Source organism: Pogoniulus pusillus, chromosome 9 (genome assembly GCF_015220805.1).
Source record: "Pogoniulus pusillus isolate bPogPus1 chromosome 9, bPogPus1.pri, whole genome shotgun sequence".
Lineage (NCBI taxonomy): Eukaryota > Metazoa > Chordata > Aves > Piciformes > Lybiidae > Pogoniulus > Pogoniulus pusillus.
The window spans coordinates 24,988,283-25,011,297 of record NC_087272.1 but is presented as its reverse complement, the minus strand read 5'-3'; the positions used below and the strand labels follow the sequence as shown (position 1 = coordinate 25,011,297).

The following is a 23,015-nucleotide window of genomic DNA, read 5'->3' as shown; positions in this document are numbered from 1 at the left end:
TGCAGCTATACGCATGGAAGTCTTGTTTCAGACAACACACTGGTAATTATGGAAAGGGCATTTATTAGTTTTTCATTCGGTTTTATAACAGTAGGAATGAAAAGTATTATGTAAATTACTTTTTATTCCTGTGGAAACAGGGATATAAGAATTTGGCATAAGCATTTGCATTTTTCCTACAAATTTCTTTTTAAATGTTTACATTTTCATTTTAATTTCTAAACAATATTTGATATGCAAAACACTGTCAAACTCTTACAGGACACTTACAGCTGAGAACACATTTAATTTCTATCAAAAACTTTTTGCTGCTGCTTAACATATTTATTCATTCTTGTTCAGAAGAAAAGATTATTCTTAAGACTGCATGAGATGAGGGCTTCATATATTTTGTTGGAAATAAATTTCTGAGGCTATGGATAATAACAGAAGTAAGTACAATTTTTCTGGCAATAAGCAGTCATCTAGTATAGGCTTATGCTTTTTAATACCACCTTTTTCAATGAGTGTCATAATAGTATTATTTTTTCAAACAGAAAAATCTACAGAAAATCTAAAACACTTATACAGGTATATTTAAAAACACAACTCTGTTTGAACAGCTTTTGTATTACACCTTATCTAAAAAACAACTTTGTAACTAGACTAACACTCTTTTAAATATATCGGGGGAAGTGGGCTTCTGTTAACGGAGAAGAAATTCTTGAAGAGTAACTACGGTGCTGTTAGAACTTTTCTGCCCTTGCAGTGCAGGCATCTGTCACATGAATTTCCCCTTGCTACCCAACAAATGGCCTGAACTTAATTTCAGAGGGAACATCCAAGCTGTCAAGCCACACAGAAACTATTTATGATCACCAAGAATATAAAAAGATATATGCATAAGGCTTTACATATTTTCTGAGTGAAAGCAGAGTAATGTCAAAGGAATTTTTGCTCTTTGCATGTAAACCACAGGAAGGAGCATGTTACCATCTTTGAGTGAAAACAGTAACATGGTGAGGAAAAAAAACTAATTCCTCATATTTATAATAATCCACATATAACTTCTGACACTAGCAGAGGTAGTTTTTTACTAGATTTCAGTCAGAAGCAAGTAGCATTTTTTAGGGACATTTAGCAAGAAACATATTAATGCATAGTCATCCTACTCGTGCAAATAATGGATAATAATTTCTAGTATTAAATTTTTCTCCAATTTCAGTGAATTCACCATTTGACTCACTTTGATAAACAATGAAGTAGCAACCCACCATTGACTTAAAAAAGGTAAGTTTTCTGTATTTCTGTGTCCTTTGTATAAATAAAGGACAGGATCCATTAATGCTATGTGCTTTATTAAGCATTCATATAAGATACAACTCATTTGAGATGTAATGAATTTACTTTTTAACATATAATGCTTTGGGAACTGAAAAGCACTACTTCTCTAAGACTTTAAAATACTAATTAGCTATATGACAGGGAAACTGTTCAGGTTAAGGGCACCCTGCTGCTACAAAAATCATGATGCCAGAGAAGGAATTAAATTAAGCAAGTCTAGAAGCCATCTTTATTAAGGAAATTTAAAACAATAATCATGTGTCTGCATTTACAACTGGAAGAATAACACTGGTTAAGATTGACTAATGCTTTGAACTAATACGATGAACCTGCTTTCTTATGATGTATTTCTCAGTTCTTTAGATTACTGGACTTAAGAATGAGAAGAAATTTTCATATGCTGGATGCAGAATCATATAAGCACTAGAAATACCTGGATGCAACGAGGGAAATCTGTTTGAAAGAGATGCTTTTTGATCTGCAAAAATAAGGTCTTCATAGTTCTATGAAAGGATGTTGGCAAATTTTGAGATGTTTTATGGTTTTACACAACTGATTTTACTGCAGACAGAGAAGATAGCAAGGAATTAAAAAGTGTTGTAACAAAATCTCTGCTAATAAATAATATTATGGCAAATGAAACTACGTTTTGAAACCACATCCTACGCATCCACTTCCAGATTAATATAAGTAGAAAAAAGAAAAGGAATTAGTGACTTGTTGCTCAATTTAAAACCAACTGTAACTTCCCAGAAAAAAAGTTCTAATAAAAATGTCTTCAACCAAACAGTAACTGTCAAATCAACAAATAAAACCAGGAAACAGAAAAAAAAAAAACCCGCCTCAAATGCTGCTACTTGTTATTGTGTTCTATAATAAACATTTGAGCTCAGAGAAATAAGTATTTTAGATACAGGTGACAAATTTGGAGAAATAAAAAGAAATATTGAAATAAAAGTCATACTAGCTATAGTGTTGGGACAAATGACAGAATGTTATTTATGACTACAAAATAAAGGATAAAAATGAAGAAAATCTATTTAAACTTCCAGTCCAAGAACACAGAGATTATTTGATTACATATGTAGTACTAATGGTATTTAATTGCAATGCTTAATATAATTGGAAAAGGGTGGTGGTTATAATCTGTGATACTCATAGCTGAGGAGCACTGTAAAAGAGCTACAGAGGAAGATGACAGCTAAGAATAAATTCTACCATGTATTAGTGTCATGGTAGACCTAAGCAGGACAAAATAGGCTTATACATGTCCTGGCTTGCCCAGACATGTTTTTCTGCTCTCCCTCCTTCTGTTTTGGGGAGAAGCAACTGCAGAAAGAAGACAACCTCTAGACACTGAATTTTCTAGATCCAGTTATTCCTCTATATGTTTCCATGACTGTGCAAAGAACTGATTATTATTATTAAAATTAGTGCCTGGGGAGGGGGGAGCAAGACTCCTGAACATCAAAATTAATAAACAATATTAATTTGGGAAAAAATATTATCTCACAATCAATTCATTACCCGTCCATAACAATTAGGCTCTGAGATGACACCAACCTGTGAATCCTATCCAGGGGAAAAAAAAAATTTAAAAGGAGGGCCAGTGGACAGAAATAACTATGAATTTAATTTCTCTAGTGCATTTCTCATTGTCCTTATGTTAATGGAAGAATTAGACCTAATAACTTCACTTCTACTACACTAATCAATGAAGCGTAGAGGGGTCTGCAGTGATAACACACTTCTATTGTGACTGTTCCCTCTGTTTAACAACAATAAATTCAAGTATCTGCTTCTCTAGAAATGCAAAACAATCCTTCCCTGTCTTCCAAAGAAAATGTAAAAAAGAATCAAAACCCCTCCAAATCGAAAATCCTCTTGAAATGTTTGAACACATATCAACTACTATGTATCAGAATGTGACAGAAATTTGTATCTAAGGTTAACTGCTTCCTGGTAAATTTGGCAGTTTCACACAGTAACCTGAATACGTTACACAATACTCTGAAGTATCTGATGCTGGAAATAATTTGTCAGAAGCAGACTCTTTGATTATGAACTGTGGATATTATTAAATACTTCATGATCTATAGATTAGTACAACAATGAAAACACATTAAGTAAAATATATTAGCTTCGTCTGAGAACTGCTGCTTGGAAAAGAACTTAGGGATGTATATAATCTTATGGAAAATGACAGATCACCTTTAACATCGACATAATGGCAAAATACATCATTTTTTTAAAGTTGAGGTTTTTTAGTACTTTGAAGACTGTAGAAAGATGGAGGACTAAGCAATTTCTGTTAATGTAAAAGAAGCATCTATGCCTGTTCTTTCTACAAAGAGGTACTCTGATTTTCTTAATAACTTTATTAGAAGTGAATTATGAGTACACTATACTTTTTTGTTAAAGATGACAATCTTATCAACTATATAGCACTGGCACAAAGGAATAATAAATAAGATAAATAAATAATAAAATGCAACAGATCATGTTGCGTTCTTTTTTGAGGAAATACTATCTATACATCAGTTTGTGCTGTGGTTACTATTTTTACCACAGCAATTTCCACTAAGACACTTTCCATGACCTGTTCTGTGTTTCACAAAGTAATAGATGAGGCAGACCATAGGCCTAATGCTAAGTTTTGGTAAGTAGATGTAGCCAATTAGTGACATAAGATTTTGAATGGACAGTATCATGAGAGAATATGTACATAAATATCTTCAAGATGCTCTTAAAATCACACTTTTGGTGAGCTTTTCTGTTCCTGTAGTGTTACTGTCCCTTTGTAAACTTACATGGTAAATATTGCAAGTAGTATCCCTTGCAATGAACTGGGAGAGTTCTTCATACTCTTTAGTTAATTAAAGTCTTACAGCTAAACTTCTCATAGTCACTTCAGGAAGTGCATAATATTCAGCAGAAGTGTGATAGGACCTTCAGGTGGCTTTATGGGAAACCTGAAATACAAGAAAGTTCATGGGAAAGCCACTGCTTCTGCTTGAATTCCAGCCAAGTGGACCTTTCATAAGAAAAAAAAAAAGAGTGATTTTGATGTTGTTCTTTTACACACCATATGTCTGAGAGGGGACTGGCAGTTCCTTAGGTCTTTCAGGTTCTGATGAAAAAAGATTGTTCTTGTAAGGTCATGTCCTCATTAGAACATCTAATTTTTGGAGAATTGTTTCCAGAGAAGTGTAAAGTTTAAGAAATAATACAGGCAAGTTAACTTCCTTCACTACATGAAAGTCAGAATTCTCTTTAGGTAAAAGCTTCAGATGGATCCTACCACTTGTCCTTATGGAAAACTGTGCAAAGGAATTAACTGTAAGAACTTGAATCTCAGCTATCCTAGTTGCAGAGGAGAGATCATAAAGACTGTTTTCACAGATAAATGCAGAAGACAGCATTCAAAAGATTCAAAAGGCTGTCACATAAGAAGATAAAGGACATGAATTGTTCGTTTCTGACAATAGGCCAACTATTAGTAGCCTAGCATGATTTGCAGCGATTTCTGATGTGGAAACTGAGTGATGGAAGATCCCACAGAGTGAGAGTTGCAAAGCATTTTCCCTTGTGGGAGCAAGGGGGTTACTGAACTTCAGTTTAAACATTTAGATTCATAGAATCATCAAATGCTTTCGTTTGGAAAGGACCCTTAAAGGTCATCTATTCTACCTGTCCTGCTGCGAGCAGGGACATTTTAAACTAGATCACCTTGCTCAGAACCCTGTCCAACCCGACCTTGAATGGGGAAACTTTCTACTGTCTCTCTAGGCAACATGCTCCTGTGTTTCACTACCTTCATTGTAAGGCAATTCCTTCCTTATATTTTATTTAAATCTGCCATCTTTCAGATTAAAACAGTCACCCCTTGTCTTAGTGCAAAAGGCCCTGCTAAAAAGATTATCCCTGTCTTTCTTATAGGCCCCCTTTAAGTACTGAAAGCCCGTAAAAAGGTCTATCCAGAGCCTTTCTGGCCTTAGGGCTGGACAACCTCAATACTTGGCCTTTCTTCACAGGAGAGGTGTTTCTGCCCTGTAAGCATCTTTGCCACCTTTCTCCAGATACACTCTAACAGGTTCAAGTCTTGCGTTGAGAACTTCAGAGTTGGACATAATACTCCAGGTGGGTCTCACCAGAGCAGAGTCAAGTCTCTATTGCTACCAGGAATTGTCTCAAACTCAGTGAAGGACATTGCACTTGGCCTTGCTGAACCTCGTATGGTTCACATTGGGCCACTTGGCACTATAGTCTCTAAATACAGTGGAGGTTGTATTTGTACTGAAGTGTATATTGTGAGAAATCTCTGAGAGACAGAGCTAGAAGGTAATATGTCCAGATATTGGACTGTATAGCTGTGGGGTACAGTACACAAAGTCTGTTTGTCAGATATATTAGGCTTCCACAAGCAGTGCAATTTTGACTAGAAAACTGAAAACCTGAAGAACACTTGAAAAAGAGAATATAATAGGGGTTGCTATAAGAAACAAGAAGGTAGAGTTCTCCAGTGTACTTTCATACATTTTTTTTAACTGAAGCCAGGGTTTGCAGTACTGATAGTGTAGATGCCAGCAGACACTTACCACTAACCCTTAGTTATTGAACATAGAGACTCTGATTGCTTTGACTGAGCAGAATTTATATCAGAAGAGCTGTAGTCCATATAGATACAACTTAAGGGGAAATAAGTCTTCTTGCAGGGAACATAAAATAAGACCTTCAGGTAGAAGCTATTGTTGAATACAGACCTGTTAGGTGTTAAATAGGAGTTTAATATGAAAGAAGATTTTTTTTTTTTTAAAGTGCAGAATAGCATGTTCTGAGGAAGTATCTTCTCAGCACAATTATCACATTGTTGACTGCAATGTGGTATCAAAGGCATCAACTATACCTTGAAACAGTGTCCTAACGACTAGTTTAGTTTAAAGCAGGACGAAATTCATGGTGGCTCCTGAAAACTGGTAAGTTGAGATGGGAAAAAATCCTTATTTCTATAATTAGCAAACTCATTTCCAATGTCGAATTATAATAAATAGAATTGAAATTGAAAATTACTTTATAAAAACATCATTTTTCTTATAGCCCCTGAATTGACTTCTTCCTGTAGCAGGAACTAACTGCAGACAATGAAAGAAAAAGCATGTATTTTCTCGTTCCTTTGTCTATCTGTTCTTTCAAATATAGCCTGACAAGAAGCTGGGTATTACAAAGTAACCCACAGAGGGTCTGGAAGACATTGATATTTCTATCTTCAGAGTAACAGGTCTTACATATAAAGGATGAAGTGGTAGACAATACCCCTTAACAAATGAGATCATTCCAAGGAAAGCTTATGGAAAACTCTACTTATGTTCCTCTAAGAGTTTGTAGATTTCCTGTATTTGAGACCTGAGATCCACAGGGTTCTCAGCACTGACAGTCAGCTCTCTTCTATGATGTACAGTCAGAGAGGAAAACACAGAGTCCCTCAACTCTATTTCTACATCAGATTTGGTCATATGAAGAAGTAACTCATAAGAACCTAAGGAGTCTTAAAGAGGATACTAGGCTACTCAGTGAATCAGCATTGCTCAGTTCTTAGACCATGTGTACTGACATTAAAATTATAAATATGCATGCACACATTGTTTTATGAAATTTCCATTGGGGGAATTTTGTGGACTCAGAAAAACTGCAAGGATATACTGCTACTAAAAGAAGTGGTGCTATGCTACTTCATTTAATGTGCCAGTAACTTAACTGAGGAGTTTTTGTGGCTTTTGAAATGGCTCAGATGCCAACACCTATTCATGTCCTGTTCTAAAGATGGCATGACAGAATCAATAGAATGGGACAAGAGGCACCATTAGCTTCTCTGATGCCGTCAAAGAAACTGGAGCAGGTTTAGGGGGTAGGGTTTCAAAGCGTCAAACAGCATCAAAGGGATGTGTATGAAGCTAGGAACTAAGTTTGGTTTAAAAGCAGAGATAGGAAAAGAAATGTACAAGACTTAGAAGGAAAAGTAGGTAGTTAATGCGGAATGTGCTACAAAGAAACAAGGGACTGCAACAGACCAAGAAAATCAAGGAAAAAAGCTCTGATCTGGCTGAGTAATGAAAGGAATTAGGATGAAACTGGAGTTCTGTTCACTATGTGGACAGTGTGCAAAATGCCATGACTTCGAAGCAGTCCCTCCTGTATACAGCTCATATAAAAATGGCATGAGCCGAACAGGATATTGCTAGTTAGAGCCCAAGTATATGCAAACAAAAGGACTGTAAAATTAGAGGAAATTTGTCATCACAGTTGTTTTCTTCAACAGGGCTACTTCTACGTTTTATCTTAACAGCATTTTTAAAAACATCCTTCCCAATGGCTGATTTTTTCAAGATGTCTTCTCTTTCCTACACATAGCACAACAACAGTTTGTTATAATAACACCTAGCCAATCATGATTGCAAGTTAAATTGTAAAGACTGAATAGATTTTCTTCACAACATTATGCATTATTAGCTCTGTGTTTTTGGGAGGGATGAATTTTTAAGACCACATTCCAAAACAAATAAAATCTGCTAAGTAATTAGCTAACCTTTTCCAAACGAACTATAACAATGCTCTTTTTGAATAGCCTGGGAAAAAAACCCAGCCAACCCAACAAACAGAAAACTCAAACAAAAACAAACAAACAACACCCACCCCAAATACAAACAAAACCCCAAACCCCAGCAAAAAACAAAGACTAACTGTGGCATTTAAACTACAGATATTCAAGTGCCATAAATGGTTTGTGGTGTAGTATACAAACAGATTGTAGGAAGGCAAATGTTTGTAATGCTTTATATGCTCTTAATTACAGTTTTGTAAAATAACTTTTGAAAGACATTAAAAAGCAAAATCTCTACTATATTCAGAAGTAATAATACATTTCCTTTAGAGAAATAAAAGTTAATTTTAAATTTCAGCACATGTGAGGCTGACCTGAACCAGAGATGTGTGTTACAGTGTGCATCTGGCAAAAACTGACGATCAGAGTTAAGAAAAACATGATGGAGTTGACACAACACAAGACTGATGACAACAGCATGTCAAGGAATTCATTACATCCTTTCCTTTGCCACAAGCAGAGTGATGAAAGCACTGATTACAAAACAAAATATCAACCCATGTACATGTTAGTAAGGAAAGGGAATATGTATCATTTCTACTTTTTTTTTTTATTAACAATCTGAGATTTTTCAGTAAAAATTATCTTTATTGATACATAGTGAAAGCACAGTGAAGCTAAGTGACTCCTCAAGGTCACAAGCAACTTCTTTGCAAGAAAAAAATGCAACTAAGATAGCACTACTTCAAAGGAAAGTGGTAAACAACATGATACAGAGCACTGCAGAGCCTATTTTTAGTGTCATTCTAATTATTTTCCACTAAATTATAAATTCATATAAGAAGGGATTAAAAGAGGCAGCTTACTTTTATTTGAAATTGTATCAAAGTTGCATTTAAAGATATTTAAGTTATTTAAAAGGTATAAATTCAAAACTGTTCTTTGCATTATGTATAAAGTATTAGAGAAAATTAGAATAAGAAATGCAGAAACAATACCACTGGCACTGCAAGATATGGAATGTCTTACAACTACCTGAAAAACAAATATTTTTGGTCTGATGGATGTTAATATCTCCTGAAAGTAATTATTTTACTGTATTTGAACTTAATATCTGTTCAGGCACTATTACTAAGAGGTACAAAGTTTTTAACAGGCTGATTCCACTTCATTGTTAAACATTTTAGATTCTATTTTCTATTGAATATCTGAAGAGCAGTAATGGGAAAATCACTCAATTTCTTGCTAGTTAAAAAAATATTGTACTGCAAAGCAGAAGTTTGGTAATAAAGCATATATACTTGGTGACCTTAATTTAACAGAGTTCAGCATGGTGCATGCGTATTAATTCCTACAGCACGAAGCATCTCTTTGGTTCTTCAAACACTGTAGTAATTCTGTAGCAGCTCCAGTGAATGTGTATTTGCAAGCCTCTTCTGTGTCAGTCAGTGTACAATCTAAACCCTAACAGCAGTAACTGTAGAAATAGTCCTCCTCATTGACATCACTAACTTTATCTCCTTAATAGTTTTGAGTGCCCTGAAGTCAGGAGACAAAGGAACTGCTTAGTGTTCGGCCCATTTCTGTCTCTCAAAATTAATTACAGGGTTTTGGGCACACAGCATTTTCCACACCTGATAGAAAATTTTAAGTAGGATGGACTTAGATGGCTGAATTTAACTTAAATATCATAATCAATTAAAATATTTGAAAGTCGTTGGTATTACTGTTTCAGAAAGCAATACTAGTAAGGGATAGATATGGTTCCTCTACACCACCACCAGACAGACTAGTGGCTTTGCTTGTGGAAGTTCGTAAGGAAAAAGAAATAAACATTGTGTTTTAGGATTAACTAAATATACACATGCATGATTTTTAGCATTAAATAATGAATTACAGTTCCCATTGTGTGATACAAAATTATGTTTGGGCCACCACAGAACTGCCTGTTTGAAAAAGACCTTAAGATCACCAAGTCCAATTCTAACCTAACCTCTCCCTCTACTCAACTGTTAGATCATGTTCCTGAGTTCCTCATTCAAACATCTTTGAAAACAATCAGACTGAAAAGCCAGACAAACATTATTTTGTGGAATAATGGTTTTTTTTTTTCCCTTGGTAACTGCTATGTAACTTGCTCCTCTCTATGTGAGTTTAATATGGTTAATACTGTTTATTGATTTTACTCATACAGTTTCCAAGGAAAGCCAGACTGAACTATGACTTGTAGTCCATTGGTAAAAGACAGTGTATAAACTCCATAAACAGTTTTAAATGAAACTGAATTGTTTCACGGGGTTGGTTGTTTATTTGTTTGTTTCTATTTTTTGGTGAACATTCATACAAGAAGTATTATTTCCTCTCTATAACAATACAGAAATATTTAGGTGAAGAATCAGCTCTTCTCCACACTCTTTACTCACTGAAAGTACATGAAGCTTGGACATTCTGCACAGAGATCAGAAAAAAGAGAAGTATTTCCCTTTCCTGTTCACTTTTTCAGGTAGATTGCATAAATTAAATAATTCAGAATTACACAACTGTGGCCAATAACAGGAATTTTATTTCCTATTTATTTTAAATCTCAAATATTCATATTTCAATACCAAACATTTTCTTTCTAATTAGAAGGTTGTATTTTTTGTGTTGTCTTTAGTATAAGACACAGTGGATAAATTTCACTTTCACTGAAAAAAAAGTTGCATAAAGAACTGCTTTTCTAAGGGCTAAAAGAACTGTTCTGTAAGGGGTGCATTACTAATACTTCTGTTAGTACTTAAGGTCTTACAGGCCCATTTGAAAAAAACCAACTCTGTATGAAAGGCTCACAAATTAGAGACAGCCTAGTGATACTGAGAACAGCTACATTTGAGACAGTTTCTCTTTGACCCCTCTGGTCTATCAGGAACAATCTGAAGGTACCTCAAGAAAATGAGGGTACCTTATTCTTGTAATACTCCAGGGACCTCTTTTGGGGAAGGTATAGATCTAAAGTGTTAACAATCTGCGTGTCCCAACTGGGCAGAAGAATTATCGTCATTCCACTACAGAAGGAAACTACATAAATCATGGATATTCTGCTGTCCAAATATTGCAAAAGCCTCGTGTAGCCATTCTTTTCATATTTCTGCTGGCCAAGCAAAAAAACAAAACAAAACAAAAATCAGTAAAAACTGGTATTAAATGAAACTTCATTTTTCTGGAAATTGAATGATTTAGGTAATTATATATAGATACCGCAGTTTATAGCAAAATATACCTAGATGAAGGCACTGAGTGTATCTGTAGCAAGTTAGATGATGACACAAATCTGGGAGGGGTGACTGACATCCCATCAGGCTGTGCTGCCATCCCACAAGGAGATCTGGACAGGCTGGAAACCTGGTTGAAGGCAAACCTTATGAAGTTCAATAAAGACAAGTGCGGTGTCCTCCATCTGGGCAGGAATACCAACAGGCACCAGTACAGGCTGGGGAATGCCTTGCTGGAAAACAGCTTTGTGGATGGAGAAAGACTGAGGAGTCCTGGTGGATAGCAGGTTCTGCATGGGCCAGAAATGTGACCTTGTGGCCAAGTGCCAATGCTGCTATCTTGGGGTTCATCAGGAAAGTGTGACCTGCAGGTCTAGGGAGGTTTTTCTTCCCGTCTACTCTGCCCTGGTTGAGACCACACCTGGAATACTGTGTCTAGTTTTGGGCTCCCCATTTCAAGAGAGACAAGAACCTGCTGGAAAAAGTCTAGCAGAGAGCTGCAAGCATAACTGGAGGACTTGAGCATCTTCCCTACAAAGAGAGACTGGGAAACCTGGAGCTGTTTAGTCTGGAGAAGAGAAGAATGAGAAGAGATCTTATCAATGCATACCAATATTTGAGGAGTGGGTGTCAAGTGGATGGGGCTATTCTGTTTTCGCTGGTCAGCAGCAGTAAGACAAGGAGCAACAGCTACAAAATGGAACACAGAAGGTTTCACCTCAACATAAGGAGAAACTTCTTTACAGTGAGGGAGGCAACCTCGAACAGGCTGCCTAGACAGGTTGTGGATTCTCCTTCCCTGAAGACTCAAAACCTGCCTGGATGCATTCCTGAGCAAACTACACTAGGTGATCCTGCCATGGCAGGGAGATTGGACTTAATCTCTGGAGGACCCTTCCAACCTCTGAAGTTCTGTGAAAACCACTCACAGAATACAAATCACATATAGCATAAAGAAAACTGAGTCTTGCAAAGACTATATAATTTACAAAGGAAATCATCTGTAGAGAAAGTCTGAATTATTTCTCTCCATTCATAAGGACAGAGCCCTATTTATTAATTCTTTTCTGAACTGAAGGTGAGTTGAGATTTTGATCAGCTTAGAATCATACTTTAGATGCATGCTCTTTAGATTTCATACTCTAGAACCTTTAGTATCACCCAATATGGTTTAGACGTAAAGTGTTTGGGTTTTTTTACCCTATATAATAAAAAAATCTCTGTGATTCTACACACAAGGTTATGTTCAAACTGTAAATGCAACAACGACATAGTTACTGCGTGCCTCACCTCTCCCTCCCTGCTCTTTATCCAGTAATACAGTATAAAATCAAAGAAGATCATTCTGTATCTGAAAGCAGCAGCCGTATCCAGCTGAGTCAAAAGAAAGCTCCATTGGGCTGGTTGGCGGGTGAAGAAAGGCTGCATGTAGGTTGTCTCCACACTGAGTCAAATTTTGTTCCGACAGAAAAGAGTTGAAAAATCCAAAGATATTTTGTCTTTCCTTTGTTCACCCTCAGAGCCTGCAGTTCTCTGCTAAATACATTACAGTCTGTTCCTTGCTATAAATAATATAAATGCTTTAAAAAAATAATTAAATTAGGCTAGAAGACCACAAGAGAGCAGAAGAAAAAGAATAAATTATAGTATTTGGAAAAGTTTGAAAATACCTTACAGAGTTATTTGTATCTGTGCTAACATCCCTATTGCCAAATAAATCATTTATACATGCAAATACAGAAAGATATAACATTTAGTTTTCAGTCATGAAGTAACTTTTAATGGCAAGTGGAAAGCATCACCTCATAACTAGGTAAAAGGAGGACAAATGAACAAACACGTAGAGAAAAGTATCGTTATAAAGGTGACTTAAAGCAGTCCTCAAATTACTTCTGCTGTAAATTAATGCAACTTGTTACATAAAATGTATTGCTTATTTTATTATTACTTTGAAAGTGCATACATCTTCTGAAAAGTAATTTCCTAAATCTATATTGTGTACTGGGACAGATCACTGCTTCAGAAAATCCAGTCCATCAGAAGCACAGTATTGCCTTCGTCCTGCTTCTATAAGGGTCAGAAACTGTTGGTGCTTTTAAAAAGAAGTAATTAAAGCCAAAACAAAAAAAAAAAGAAAAGGTAGCAAAGAAAGAGGAAAATGAAGGTGAGAAGGCAGAGGAATCATGGGATATTTTTTCTAAACAGCATGGCAAGGTAGCTTCTGAGATATAAGCTGCAATACATTATATATGCCCAAAGGAAACATCTATGCACTTATATACTCTGAATATTGATCATTATTCTCTTCTCTCTATCAAAGCTCTACAAGTATCAGATTTACTCATTTGCTGAATATAGTTATACCTGAAGATCTAAATGTCAGAGATAAACATTAGTTTTCAGTGTTTGGCCTAATTTTACCCTGTTTTGAACTCTGTCAGACACTTCAAGACCTACAGCGAGTTCTAAAAACTGTTAAAATATTATTTTATAGAACAGAGAAATTGCATTTTCAAATTACACTACCTTACAAATAACGTATGAGAATTTTCCAGCTAAGCTTTAGATAACATTATCTGCTTGTTCACAGTATTGTTAAGAATACTGAGGAACTGTAATTTTGTCATCAAGGAAAGTTCACACATTTCAAAAGGTGATCATTGTATAAATTATGCGTCACAAGCATCACTAAGTGACTGCTGTGAATTTTAGTAGCAATTGAACATGGCTGTGCTGTCCCAAAGGATATAAATATAATGTGTAAGTCCTCACACACAGTGAATATCATTAGCACATAAGGCCGGTTTGCCAGGTGTAAGTGAAGTGCCAGAGTATTCTGAGATCAGAGGAAATTGGAGTATTTCTAACCCCAGCTAATAGCAACTGAAGTTTCTCTCTGGCCTGTGACAGCACAGGATACATTATGCCCCACTCCTATGGGGATATTTCCTGAGGGGCTGCAGTGGCATGGACAGCAGCTCAAGAAACCTTAAGGATTTCTTTAGCTTATGTTAGATAACCAGCAGAGGTCTGTCATACATGTTGAAGAAGGATGTACCACATTGTCATGAAAAACATTCCTATAAAAATAAGTAATTTTTTTTAACCACACTGTAAGACTGTGAAATACAACTTAAGAAGTGGTTCAAAGTATGATCTATAACATTTAATGAATGTTTCTAAAGACAATTTCTCTGGATAATTCAGAAACATCTCTTCCATATGAAATGGCAACTCAACAGTCAAAATCCTGCTGGAATACTAGAAAGTAAATTGGTCAGTAGATAATAAGGTAATTTTAAAGTATAATAACACTATTAGTCACAGAATGGTTTGGGTTGGAAGGGACTTTAAAGATCATCTAGTTCTAAATACTCTGAGATGGACAGGGTTATTGTCCAGAAGATCAGGTTGTTCTAACCATGTCCAACTTGGCCTTGAACATTTCCAGGGATCTAACAGCCACAGTGTCTCTGGGCAACCTGTTCCAGTCTCTCACCATAGACAGCAGAGAACTTACTCCTAGTATCTACTCTAAATCCTTTCTCAGTTTAAAACCACTATCCCTTGCCCTGTCACTACATGCCCTTGTGAAAAGCCCATCTTCGCCTTTCTTGGAGGTCCCCTTTAAGTACTGGAAGGCTGCTCTAAGGTCTCCCTGAAGCCTTCTCTTCCACAGACTGACAATGTCACCTCTCTCAGTCTGTCCTCATAGGGGAGGTGCTCCAGGCCCCTGATCATCCTCATGGTCCTCCACTGGACCTGCTCAAGCTAAGTGTGTCTTACAGGGTGGGGGTCAGAGCTAAACAAGGACTGGATCTTTTGTACATACCTACTCTCTGAGCTGACATTAGATTATATATACAGTGTTTAATCTGTAATAGTCAGCAACCATACCAATACATTGTCTGGCTATACACTTCCTGAAAGATGCCATTATAAATATGAGAAAGTACTGTAAAATATTGTAGAAGACTTCACAACAGCAATCAGAATAGTCTGACATAGCTAAAATGTGAAAGCATTTAGTTAGTTTACTGCAAAATTCAAAGAAAACCCTTCAAGTCTAATCAACCATAAGAGAAGGCACTTTTAATGCAGGCCTTGCCATTGAAAGTACACTGCCTAGAACTGTGCTTTAATGGTTGCCTTTTACTTGCTCCGTTTCTCAGCTTCAAATTAGTAAGCAGAAGCAAATGACAGACCAAATATGAATTGCTCCAAAATAAAATGCAATACATAAGCAAGGAAAGAATAGCTGCCTTGCAGCAGTATAGTATGCCAATGAAGGACATCAACAGCTCGAGTTGCATCTCAGAGAGACTTTCCACAAATGACACTGGCCCACCTGCTGTATGCAATTTTACAGCAATTCCACAAGCATTTGAATACAATGGAATGCTCATCATCTCATGCAAAATGCATGTCAACAGTCTCTCTAGTTAAATTGCATATTACTATGACTAGGAATAGGTAGGGTTTTTTTTCCACAGTTTGCATAAAAATAAACCAGCTAAAAATCTTACACTTAAGTTACTTAGTATTGTATATTTTGTAAGATTTCTGAATACTGGAGCATAAAATGGAAATGTGGAGAAATGGAGGCTGTAAGTATAATTTTTCAGCCCATGAAATCTTATTCAGGTTTCAGTTTATCAGGTTATTGGATATGCCAAAATAAAACATGATAAAGAAAGTTGAAGAAACACCTAATAAATGTGCACATCAAAGACACATATCAGGGGATCAGGGACCTGAAGGACCAAAAGTTTTTGAACTTAGGCATACTTCTAAAAGATGAAGCCAAATCCAAGTAATTTTCTTCCTCTTATGGTCAGGTTTTACAGTATGTAGTCTATTAATAAATATTAAACTTAAATAATAACAACTCTATTTTTGAGGAAGGATTATGTATCATATAAGAAGAATATAAAAAGGTCTCAATGTCACAGTATCACAGTATCATCAGGGTTGGAAGAGACCTCACAGATCATCAAGTCCAACCCTTTACCACAGAGCTCAAGGCTAGACCATGGCACCAAGTGCCACGTCCAATCTTGCCTTGAACAGCTCCAGGGACAGTGACTCCACCACCTCCCCGGGCAGCCCATTCCAGTGTCCAATGACTCTCTCAGTGAAGAACTTTCTCCTCACCTCCAGCCTAAATCTCCCCTGGCGCAGCCTGAGGCTGTGTCCTCTCGTTCTGGTGCTGGCCACCTGAGAGAAGAGAGCAATCTCCTCCTGGCCACAACCACCCTTCAGGTAGTTATAGACAGCAATAAGGTCACCCCTGAGCCTCCTCTTCTCCAGGCTAAACAATCCCAGCTCCCTCAGCCTCTCCTCGTAGGGCTTGTGCTCGAGGCCTCTCACCAGCCTCATTGCCCTTCTCTGTTGTTTCACTTTGACTCTTTCAAAGCCAAGTGCAGAGATTTCTATCAGAAGCAGAGTAGCAGACAGTGCACAACCCTGTGCCATAAGCAGCTACTACTGCTATAAACTGAAATCAAAGTAGGTGCTCTGGTGTACACCATTTGAGAACAAAAAGATAATTAGTGCCACAAAATTAAAAGCTCTCCCTTTCTATATTACCACTGTACATCATTAAAGCTGTATATCACACAGTGATATTCATATTTTCATACCATTCTAGAGAGAGGAAGGGATCTCCTCTCAGTTTTGAAGTGCAAAGGCATCAATGCTGAATTTGCTGCCTGTGAAGCAGCAGGGATCCTAGACAGTTCCTTCCACACTGCACCCACCTTATTTCTATATACCAAAAGCACCCTACCAGGAAAACTAGTATTGAACTTTACTGTTACATTCTATAGTGTATTCTTCTGCTGCATTTTTAAATAATAGTAATGCAAAAATCCCCATCTAACTGTCTGTGAGAAATAGACACTAATCTTTCTTTCAGACAGTTTTAGACTCATTAGTTCGCTTCTGTGGAACATAACATCTTTGCTTTTCTCACACAGTATTTTACTTTACAGTACAGACTTCACCACTCTGGTATTTAAAAACAACAGAACATAGCTGGATTACTGCGAGTTTGGAAGTGCTTTCACATCTCATACTTTACATGCAGTTTTAATAACCATTTGTTATTACTGTTCTGTAATATGGAAATCCATATTATTGCTAATATTGCACAAATTCACAGCTAATCACATTATAGTACCAAAGGCACAATTATAGTATGTGAATGTGTATAAAGATTAATATACATATCCTAATAAATCTCAGCTGACCCATTAATGTATAATGGGCCCAAAGGAGGCCTCATATCCTCAGTATATAAATGGCACTTTTCTTTCCCCCTCCACTCCTTTCCTCATTTTGTTTTATATGTACAAACTGCCATAAAAAGGAAAATTAAGCCATACAAATACACTCTCAAACATCAAGAGGCTAATCAAATGCACAAACCACTTTCTTTTCTTATTATACTACAAGAATCATGCTAATATTTGACATGCATGTACAATGAGCTTTTTTAAAATTATTTTTTCACTCATCCTTTTGAGTGTAAGGATTCCAAAGTGGTGGACAGATGTCCCTACCACATGTGTGCTTTAATGAATAGCTGTTAAGGAGTTAAAGGAGGAACTTTTGGTTTTAATTCTAAATTATATTGGCTTTTTCTCAGTTTAGGGCACACCTTCATCTGTTTCAATTAAATCTCCTGTAGTTTAAAATGAAAGAAAAAAGAAACAAATCATCATTTTGTTATGTTAGATATGCTTTACAATATCACTATACACTGACAACTCCTTGTCCTCCTGTCATATCCTGTCCCTTAGACCATGCTGCAGAAAAGCAATTTTCTGCCTCAAAAGCACTCTATTTTTTAAAAGTTTGTCTCTGGGCAATTTTCAGGTCTACTAGAGCTTCACAACTGTATACAGATGAGAAAGATCCAAAATAGGGCAATTTATTTGATTCCTCCTCTTCAAAACATTTAGCTGAGATTGCATATCCAACAGAGAAACCCCAACAAGAATATTCAGAGATGACCTGCAGTGACACATATCTCTTTTTTCACTAAAATTTGCATTAAACATCTTCTCCAGACTCCTCAGATAGTCTAGATTTGACTTTTGTTTAATATGACCTTTAACATAAATATTTCCCAGGATATTAGCAGCTAATTTCTTTTTTAAAGGAGATCGTAAGAACTATTTAGTTAAATAAAACATGCAGGTTTTTTTCAGAGGAGAAATAGTTTCTTCAGGAGAAAAAAAAAGAAAAAGATGTGCATTCATTTGAATCCAGTTTCTCCCTTGTTAAAGAGTAAAGAACCACCTGGATGGGAAAATCTATCTTCTTGGTGTTCATCTCCTGGTAACTTAGCATTTATCAATGCCTGAAGCTAGTTTGACCTCAGTATTCTCCTGGCACAGTTCTGCCCTAGCACAGTAAAGGGATCTTGCAATACAGCAAAGGCCTTGCCTTTATAACCATCCATATCTTGAAAATTACTTTACCTGCATAAAAGTCTTTAGGGAACAAGGATAGCTTCAGGACTTGGGCCTCAGTTTACAATGAACGTAACATTCACTGATGTACCATACGAGTTAAAAAATACCTTGATATCCATACTGAAGCTTTTCAAGAAGCTAGGTGAATTTTCAAATCTGAAAACAAGCCACAGGCTCTTCAGGGTCTAAAACCATGTTCAAATTTGGCATGTGCCATTTTAAAATTATTGAATGAGACTGAGATCTTATTTATACCTAAAGACCCAAATTCATGCCCTTATTTGCCTATAGTCGTTTTTAGTTGAATACTGTCCCTGAAATCCCACACAACAAGAGGATGCACAACTTTGGGATGTCTGAAGCAGCGAGACAGCTTCTTAGTTACCTGAAAGTACTGGCACATCAATAGCTAGTGCTTCCTAAATACTGTCACTCACAAGACTTTTGGCATATCTTCAGCACCTTCTCATTGACTGCCTTCACACACTTTAGATTGCCCCATAGTTTAACAGTGGAAGTAGTATCACCATTTATATTTTCAAGTTTTTCCCGTATTCAAACAAATCATATTATCAACATTGTATTTAATTTTGAAAAGGAATATATTTCATTCATTATTTTCACATATAGGTTTTTTTTTTCCCATTTCCATTTGTGGAATTTTATGACAGATTTGATGAGCTGCATATGTGTTATACGCTTACCAGCATTTTTGTGATTTTCATGTAATTTTTTTAAGTACTCAGAATCATCCATGAATTTGGGTTCTGAACACTTTATGTAAACAATTCCTGACTCAGACTCATGCATGAGTTGTTGGGATGATTTAGCTAAATAATCAGTAAAGCCTCAAGTTAACATCACTAATCCTCTTTTATGCATTTTCAAAGTTACAAATCTTGGGCAGAGGGAAATAATTTTGTTTTACTGTCATTTGAACAAAAGATCAGACCAGAGAGTAAGAGTCATAAATATAGCCCACAAAAAAACTATTTTTAATTAAGAAGAGCATTTACGGAAACTTGTCCTAAAGAGTTGTCTCTTACTCCCAATGGCAGGGTGAGGATACCAGGTACTTCCTAAGTCTTTTTGAATGTCTAAACATTTGAGCCTTACCTAAGGCTGAAACCCCTGTCTCTATGCTATTTCTCTCCACTCAGTAATTTTTCAGGTGGGTGACTGTCAAGTCTTAATCAAGTCAGAAGAAAAACAAGCCTTGAAGATAACTAACACCCCACAATTTTCAGGGATGAAACCCCAAATTAATTTCCTCAGAGACAGGAAGAAGTCTGGAATTCAGGCATTCTGAAAGGAACTAGATGGGCTACTCAGCATTCATGGAGCAGCAGACTAAGCACAGCTCTTTTGCCTCTTAGCAAGAGTGTAATAGGAGACAAGAGGAACAGAGAAATCAGGGTTGCAGTTGAAACTGGTGATCTTAGATTACAAAGAAAACGTCATTTCCAAAGGACAGCTGACTTTACTAGTTACAGCTCCTGGAGCACTGTGTTTCTGCTAGCTGGCTGTTCGTGTCACTTTTTTAATTTAAAACCTAACAGTGCTATGATTCCTGTTTCATCAGACTCCTAAGAGTTTAGGTATAGGAAAATTAAATAAAGCATAATTAAACAAAAACCCCTTAGAAACATAAAGTAAAAAATATATTCATTTATTGTAAAATCCTTTACTTAGAGGAGAGCAACACTGTTTAAGACTAATGATAGTTTATACTTCTAGAAGGGAATGCATCACACAATCAAACACTATTTGAACCAAGCTGCAAAGAAGTGTCCTTATAAAGACTCTGTATGTAGTTCAGAGCTATGGGCTTCAAAGGGGTACACTTGCCTTTAAAGCTTTCTGTGTCACAGATTACATTGGATTTTTCCATAAACTCCTTAAAAACACTTGAGGCTTCAGAAAAAAAACCAAAACAACAAAATAATCAGAGGTGGATAATCCTACTCTGACACAATAGATTAAAACAAAGAATATCTTCAGCCCCATTAATGCAGAGGCAATTTTTACTGCATTTATGTATCAATTTAATTATTTCCATTTTCTTGAATTAAGTCCCTTTACACTTGTCAAATATCAACAATATATCAAATATATGTAAAATGCAAAGGAAGTAAAAGATTAGTTACTCTAGAATCATTTGCAGATCGTGCTGAAGTACATGGCTGTATCACACAGAAATTAAAACAGGAAATAAGCTATCACAAATTATTAGCATGCTTTGTCATTTCTTTCTAATGCTAGATGGAGCTGCCATAAATTCACTGAGAAATTGTAACAATTATATGTGATCCTTTTTGATCACATCCTACCCATTTTAAAGGAAAGCAGATACACATGCAAAATAAAATAGTATGACCAAAGAGCAAATTATTCCACATAGCTACTGTAAAGCTGTGCAACATCCTCTGAAGGTATAAAAATTAGTTGACAGACAACTTTAGTATGGAAACACAGTTAAAGAAGGTATTTCTCAAAAGACAAATGCTTTGAACTCCTGCTTTATGTAGTGTGCAATCTTGCCATTATACATCACTGCATTAAAAATACCGCAGTAAGTGATTATGATTAGAATGCTGCTGCTAGATAAAAAAGATGTCGGAAAATGTATTAAATCAGTGAGTTTACTTATTCCTTGTTTTTTGACGTAATTATTACAATGATTCCAAACTAGGATGAAAACTCGATTCAGTTCTAAGAGATTCACACAAATACCTAAAACCAAGCCTGATACTGACTTACCTGTACACCCAAATGCTAACCTCCAAATTAGTAAGGCTAATAGCTGATGCAGAAAGAAGGAGCACTGATAGAGGACAGCCATTTATGCAGTTCTGCTAAACTTTTGTATTCTTCCTTCTCTTCTCCACTCTGCCTCCTGAATACTAGTAGATAAGGAAATGAGCAACAATCTTCATGCACAGTTCAAAACCTTCTAAGTTACAGCACTACTCTTTCTTTAAAAGATACGTGTATTACATATACCAGCCTTTCCTTTTAATCTAAGTGAGCCTTTGATGAAAAGGTACTATTTTGCTAGGTTGGTGCCCTGACAGCATTCCTATTTTTATTTTTTTGGAAACTTTTCTGGCCCTGGAAATTGAAATACTTCAAGTACACATATAATTGAGACAAAAAATTGAAATATTACTTATCATATAGTCATAAATGATACATCACAGTTGTCTGACTGTAGTCTGAACAGGAGATAATTGCAATAATGTAGTTAACAGTGAATGACAGCCTTTAGACTTCGAAACCTGAGATAACTTCCAGCCTTAGATCTTGCATGTATTTACAGCTTCCAAACTGTTCCAAGACAGTTAAAATATTTTTTGTATCTGAGCATGTACTTTGTCATGTTTTGTGTTATGATACTGTGAATATTTCTGAGCCATGAAAGGCTATTTCACTATCTACACATCGTTTTTAAGCACTGAAAATCTCTGTAGACACACTAGATGTCTCAAGCAGGACAAGTAGCTTAGACAGTCTCAAACTGCCTGTAACTTTTACAGTACTCAACTATGTACTTCAGACAGCCTTATGGAACTACCGCACTTACTACATCATTCCTGGACTGCCATGTGAGTATCAGAATTTCCGCAGTGCTCTGACATGCTCCCCAAACTGGAAGGGTCCCAGAACGTGTCTTCTAACTATTGTCCTTAATTTCTACACCTGGAAAAGTTTCATCTTGCCATATCTGGGGCCTTATGATAAATGCATACCATTCCAGATCATTTAGCTAACAGAAAGTAAGAGAGATTCTTGCTTTCAGGAAGTATTTCTCTCTCTAAAACACAACTTTGAAAGAATGTTTCATATAGTTTGAATAGACAGCTAGTGTTCTATAAGTAAGTGCAAAGAAATAAGTGCTGTTACATGTCTCACATTATTATTAAAAAGTAAAAATCTAACACCTGCATATGTGGAGATTTTTATACTTTGGGAGAAGGAGAAGAAAAAAAAAAAAACAGGAAACCCCTCAGGTCAACACAGCTTTTTGAAAGAAGTTTCTTTGCACCAACGAACTGCTTTCCCCATGTGGTCACTCACCAATATTTATGAGGGAAGGTCACTTTGAATGCCACCAGTAGATGAAAAAACGAGAAGGAAGGAGGGTTTTTCTGTCTTCACTGAGCTGGCTGATTCTGCCAAAGTGATAGCCGACATTGACATTACACAAGGGAAAGGCTGTCGTACTCTCACAGTCCCAGCTCTACTGCAGAAACAAAACAAAACAAAACAAATCAGAAAGAAAAACATATGTGTATATACTTTTAAAACAAAAGTCATGTCAAAACATTAAAACTTTGATCTCTGGAAAATAAATAACACTTT

The 23,015-nt window shown here is 36.2% G+C and overlaps 1 protein-coding gene across 19 annotated transcripts in view; it reads right to left on the bottom strand.

The window, feature by feature from the left end:
• The window catches only part of TENM3 (teneurin transmembrane protein 3), a 1,288,622-nt gene that overhangs the window by 785,904 nt on the left and 479,703 nt on the right, over positions 1-23,015 (bottom strand). For 17 of the 19 annotated variants that reach the window (XM_064148897.1, XM_064148896.1, XM_064148915.1 and 14 more), the window contains one exon: positions 22,731-22,896. The gene's annotated coding sequence lies outside the window, so the exon portion shown is untranslated. The remainder of the gene's footprint in view (positions 1-22,730; positions 22,897-23,015) is intronic. The other 2 variants (XM_064148899.1, XM_064148904.1) reach the window with 1 other exon arrangement.